Source organism: Aptenodytes patagonicus, chromosome 16 (assembly GCF_965638725.1).
Source record: "Aptenodytes patagonicus chromosome 16, bAptPat1.pri.cur, whole genome shotgun sequence".
Classification (NCBI taxonomy): domain Eukaryota; kingdom Metazoa; phylum Chordata; class Aves; order Sphenisciformes; family Spheniscidae; genus Aptenodytes; species Aptenodytes patagonicus.
In genome coordinates this window covers 93,366-99,365 of record NC_134964.1, presented here as the reverse complement: position 1 = coordinate 99,365, position 6,000 = coordinate 93,366, and the positions used below count along the sequence as shown (strand labels likewise).

The 6,000-nt window shown below is 50.4% G+C and overlaps 1 protein-coding gene across 2 annotated transcripts in view; it reads left to right on the top strand.

The window, feature by feature from the left end:
* Positions 1-2,757: 2,757 nt before the first annotated feature.
* The window catches only part of LLGL2 (LLGL scribble cell polarity complex component 2), a 33,855-nt gene continuing 30,612 nt past the window's right edge, over positions 2,758-6,000 (top strand). For both annotated transcript variants that reach the window (XM_076354065.1, XM_076354063.1), the window contains exon 1: positions 2,758-2,835. The gene's annotated coding sequence lies outside the window, so the exon portion shown is untranslated. The remainder of the gene's footprint in view (positions 2,836-6,000) is intronic.

Sequence of the window (6,000 nt, the reverse complement as noted above, 5' to 3'; positions counted from 1 at the left end):
TGGAACCTTGGGTAGTTGATCGTTTTATTTGCTGTTACAGACTTCACCCAACCAGATGGCTCACACATCATAGCAAAATTTACAGCAAACAAGTGTGTATGGCTTAGCTGGGCATTTCTGGACTGGAATACACACTGCTTTGTTCTTGAAGCCACTGGTTCTCCAGCTTTCTCATCTCGTGGACCACTAGTCTGCCTTCTCTGTGTCATCTTTGGCTGACCTGTGGACCATTAGAAAACACTTTGCTGGTTATCCTCTTGTCACATGTTAAGAACGACTGTGCTACACCAGTCGAATGGTTGGAGAGTCATTGAGGTAAATCAGGGACAGAATAAGCTGATCAGATCAGTGGTGGTGTCCTGAGCCTCTGTCATTCAGCTATGCCAACAACCATCAGATCAGATTCTGATCTGAAAAAGGCACAGCCATAAAACTCAGCCACCCAGAGTAAAGTTTCCAGGCACTTGAGAGCAGGAAACTGTGCCTTGAATGCTATTTCAACAGCCAGAGGTCACAGAAGAGCCCCAGAGCATTGCATGGCACCCCAGCCTCATGCTATAGCGGCTGTGCTGATATGCGTTTTGGCCACACAGCTTTATGCCATATTAAAGTTTGGCCACCGATATCGGCACGCTGTATCTGATAGTGACACCAGGGCTGTACTGCAGCCCACTCTGTTTCAGCCTGACATCCTCTTTCCTGTCTGTGGACCCTTTTCTTTTGCAAGTGAGAGATCTCTGAGTAAAGGAAGAAGCTACAAATTCCTCATGAGCTTTCCAGTCCTATGGCTGTTGTGCTCCAAACTGAGGACATCATTGCTTTCCAGGCCCTACTGTGGGAGCTTTCCACCGGGATATCCAGGTACCAAATTTACTTTAGCCTCTATGCAAAAGTGCCTGTGACAGGTGCCAGAAAGTCTGCTCAGTGGATAGAAGCATGCTGAGCATGGCGGTGTTTGGTATCAAGGTTCTTCAGAACTGTAATGGCAACTGGTTTAGATGCATTTTATTTGATAATTTTTGAGTTCCCTTTGGAGATGGGGAGAAGGCTAAGCAATAAAAAAGCCTGTTCCAACAGTGCGAGCTCCTCAGTGTGGTTCTTAATTCCTGCAGAAATGTTAATAAGTTATGCAGAGGGAGACACTCTTGGGCAGGCTACTGGGACCCCCAGTAGCACCAGCTCATGCCTGCTCATGGTCATACAACCCTGTGGCTGCGTAACGCTGCTCCTACACCCATCTGTGTTTGGATCCAGCTGCTGCCCTGTTCCCTGAGAGGGCAGTGTGACTCAGAGCCTGGAGGAGTCTGTATGTCCGCATGCAGTTCCTGTCCACGTGCAGTTCCTGTCAGCACACGACACCTTGCCATCTTTTTCCTGCGTGGTCAGAGGTATCGTAGCCCAAGGTGGCAGGGATCTGCTGCAAGCACTGCAGCTGGTCCTGTTACATGCACACACTGCTGTTGCCAGATGCTGGAAGTCAGCAGGGCTCTGCTGAGGTGAGGGTCTACAGCTCCTCCCACATGCCCTCCCCTTCCTGTTCCTCCCTCCTTCAAGCAGTGCTTTTGCTCTGGTAGTCCTCTTCAAACGCTGGGGTTGTTGGCAGCTCCAGTCTGTGCCCTCAGCATTCTCACAGACTGTTTTGCAGATTAAAGGCAGCGAGAAGAGAGTTTCTAAGAACAGGCGCTGCCAGAAAAGCTCCAATCCGACCCACGGGGCTCATGTTTGTCCAGGAATTAGGTCAAACTCACTCCTGTTGATTTCAATTGGTCTCATCTGCTTATGCCAAGGAGGAATTGTATCGATGAACTCTACAAGAGCCACCCAGTGAGTTTCGCTGGGGCAGAGACTCCCTGATTCAGCACAAAACAATTACAATTTAATAACCACTGCAGGGAGGATTGAGAAACTGTGGCTGCCTTGCTCAGCACCACAACATCTGACGGTGCCTTTACCAGGATGGGATTATGATGCAGACTGATACCGCTGCTTCATTTTGGCCTGCAGTGCGGATTGGCTGGATGTTGCAAGAAGATGACAGAAACAAGTATTTTATTTGAAAAACATCACTTTTGGAAACTTGGCTGAAATGTTGACTGTTACTGGCCCCTTGTCAGAAGTAATTTCAAGCTTTTGCATGGATGCAGAGAGGTGGGCAAATCTTAGACTGCTCTTGCACTCCACATAACTACTGGTTCTTCACCCAGCTGCAGCAGGGGACAGGCTGTCTGCAGCCGAGCTGTGTAGCAAGATAGCGGCAGCTGTGTGGCACTTTCCACCTAAGGCTTCAACTTTCTGTTAAGTCTTTCCATCTCTTTCTTTTTTGCAACTGACAGGTTGGCACCTTCCCTCGGCTTCATGCTAAGTCCCTGCCCCTCGCGGGGCTGGTGGACGAACAGAGCCGGAAGGAGGGGTCCTGACACGGCACGGGAGCCGGTTTTCCCGGCTCGCTACCCCGGCCTTGGCCGGTGCTCGGTGTCCGGCTCTCCCCAGGGCGGGCGAGGCTCGGGGTGGGGGGCCGCGGCGAGCCCTATCGGAGCCAGGCAGCGGGGGGCGGTAGCTGCTTTCTGATTGGCTCCAAGAGAGCGGAGTCCTGAATTATTCATGACCGCGGCGGATGAAAGGGAGGAGAGGCCGCAGCTCAAGTTAATTTGTATGCCATGCCCCGCCCCAGGAGGGTAGTCTACATATGCGGGGCACCGCCCCGCGGGGACGATTTGCATGCGAGGACCCGCCCCGCCGCGCCCCTCCCGGAGGCGCCCAGGGAGGGAGGCTGCTGCCGCGCAGGCGAGGGGAGAGCGGAGCGAGGCCGGGGCGGCCCGGCTCCAGGCCCCGCAGGTGAGTGCGGTTCGCTGGGGCTGTGCGGGGGGTGCAGGACCGGGGTCGGCCTGGCCGGATAGGCTCCGAGGAGGGGGTCCTGGCGGGGGGCCCGGCCAGCGCGGCCCCGGCAGGGCGGCACCCGCCCCTCCCGGGCTTTGCGGCTCCCCGCGGGCTTGCTCCCGGAATCCCTCTGGCGGGGCTGGCAGGTGCTCGCCGGTCCCCCCCGGTCCCCCCGCCCCCGGGGGGTCCACTTCGCCGGGTGCCCGGGCCTTCCGCGCTGTCCTGCTCCGACGAGCCCGGCTGCCGGCACCGGCCCGGACGCATTGGGGCTGCCCACACCTGAAGCCCCCGTGCCCCAGCGCACCCCGGGACACCAGCCTTGGCTTGCCCGTAAAACTTGAAGCACTGACGTTGAGGGGTTGGGTTTGTTCAGGGATTTTGTTTGCTTTTTTCTGTTTGTTTGTTTGGCTTATCGGGTTTGATGTATTGTGTGTGTTCTGGCCGGGGCGTGTAGCTGAGGGGTGCCGCGCGGGAGCTTTACATCCTGGGATTTTCTCGCGGAGGTCGCGGCTGTGGCCGCTTGCTCCGCAACTTCCTGGTGTAGCCCTCGGCGCGAGTGGGGCCGGGCTGGGGCCGCTCCCGGGGCGCTAAGCCGCCTTGGGGGGCTGCTGGGAACGGCCCCGCGGCGGAAGATCCCGCAAGAGCCGCGGCCGCTCGGGAGCCGTCCCGGAGCGGTCCCTCGTACTGCTTCTGCCTCGTCCTGCGATGGGAGATGTCCCTGCCCACAACCTGGCCTTGTAGGTCTCCGTCTGCTACGACTGGCTCGAAGCAGATGCGATTAATGAGAATAGCAATGTCTCCTTTGGGACGCTCTGTTAGCATTTTCTTTTTTTTTTTTTTCCCTTCAAACCCCTGCCCATATTAAATATATCATGTTTGTGGTGGTTTTTTTTTCCCCTCCCCAAAGTTGTAAGATCTTGATGGGTGAGGGAGCGTGTTACTTCTAACAGACAGTGAGAACGTGAAGCAAGTTGTTTAGCCTTTGTCTCATGTTGCCCTGCAGTTGTGGCATGGGAACAAGCTGGTCACTGACATCTCCTCTTCTGGAGGTGAGGCTTAACCTTAGCTTTGGAGAAAGTTTTGTGTGTTTATATTTAGGGTTGTTAATGGTGTAGAGCAGTTGAAGTAGACTTCTGGGTCGGTGTTTTTGCACTGTAGTGGCACAAAGCTTTACACTCGTGAGGATAGTGACAAGACAGGACAGCTTCACAGACATGATAAAAGTTGTCCGTTGTAATGTGTTACTTGATGGGGAATGCTGCTTTTTGTAGTCCTCTGAGAGCACGTCAGTCATCTGGCATATCTTGCTTTATCAAGTCCCAGGTGAAACTGTATGCCCAAAGCAGCTGCCTGGTGATTTTAGCTTTGATTTGGGAAGCTGGCACTTCTGGTGAGCGGAATGCAAAGTGGTGGTACATCCCAAGGCTTCTCCGTGCATCCTGACACGTTCCTTGTAAAGACAGCAAGGATGATCTGTGCAAGTCCCTAATCCTGCTCAGTGCTGCTTGTAGCCACTTTTGAGGGGCTCCATTTAGTTTATGGTATTGAAAAGGGCAAAGGATTCTCAAACATATTCATAGGATGGTGCTGAGGAACATCTTTTATTTGGTTTTGAACAAATTGCATCTGCTGTAACTACTGACTGAAGAAAATTATTGGAGGAGTTAAACCAGTTGAGAGTCCTACATCTTCTAGTGGCTTTTTGGTACAGTAATGTGATTATTACTGGGAATTGTTTATGGAAGAGGTATGTTTTTTTGTTGGCTGACATAGAGGCTTGAGAGATGTCAAAGAGTTAGAGGTTTTAAACATATATAATGTAATGCAGTTAGTACATGGCGATAAAAGTATGTGATACTACTAGTAGCATGATCTTTCTTTAAAATAATTTATCGAAGGAGGGACTGGTGGTAGCTAAAAGTTTGATTTCTGTGCAGAAACTATGGAAACTCCAATTCTCAGCTAAAAGTTTCTTTTAGCTAGATCTCTTTGTGTTGCTTTAAGAAGCAAACGCTTTCGTGGTTTACTCCATTGACCCACTATGTTTGGTGTAAAATGCTGTTCCAAAGTTACAAGCCGCTTTTCCATTTGAATCATGCTTCTTAGTAGAAGCGTACAAAGAGTTTTGCATCATGTGCAATAATGTTGTTCAGTGCAAAGACTTTGTTCTGCTGTAGCATTTTGAAACTTCATGTTGTCATGCTCCCATGACAAGGAGAACACAATAGGAGTCATAATGACACACAAGGTTTGCACAATTAGTAAATTCATTGCAAGTGGGCGGTCCCTGGTAACTCCAAGCACAACGCTGTGAAAGTACATGAACTTGCTTGATTTGTATGATTGGTTCTTAATTATTTTCCAAGAGTTCTTGGGGAATCTATCTCTGATCTTTTATTTAATATTTTCTGTGTTTTGGGAGGGTGGCCACCTGCACATAGTGTTCACACAGTCTGTTCAGTTGTTCATTTAACTGTCTCTCCAGGTTCACAAAAATAAATCATTTTTACAGGAGGATCTTTTTGGTTTACCCTTCTGCTAGTGCCTGACTACTGCATGCAAGGTGCATCTGAACACTCTCCTGTTATAAAACTGCGAGTGCTGGGGGACTAGCAGTTGATCAGCAGTTGTGTTGTGTAAGGGAGATCTCTGCATGGGCTCATTAAACTATGAGATTAATGTTGTTAGAGCATCTTCCCAGTGAAGCCTTATCCTGGGAAAAGGCAGTGGTATTTTACACTTCCAAAATTTCCACATACTGCAACTGTTCCTTCTCTTGCTCTAGCTGTTCTGCTTGGCTTGTGCTTTCTTCCCGAGTATCTGTCCTGATAGTGTGTTGCAGCCGAACACAATGGTAGAGATGAACTTTACAGTGACAGCCCAGTTAAAGAATAGCTAGGGGTTGTTTCATCGACTTCAAGCTAAAAGTGTTCTTAAACTTGTAATTTCACAGAGAGTCATGTCTGATGAGTCTGATGGCTCCTGTAATCGATAAACTTGATAAGACTAGTATTTAAATGATGCTTTGATCATTTTTGTTGTTGTGAGATCATTGGTGCTAAGGAATAGCTTTTTCCTGTGCAATTGATCCGGCCTCTGTTCTGTTGCTGCTGACTATGTTGG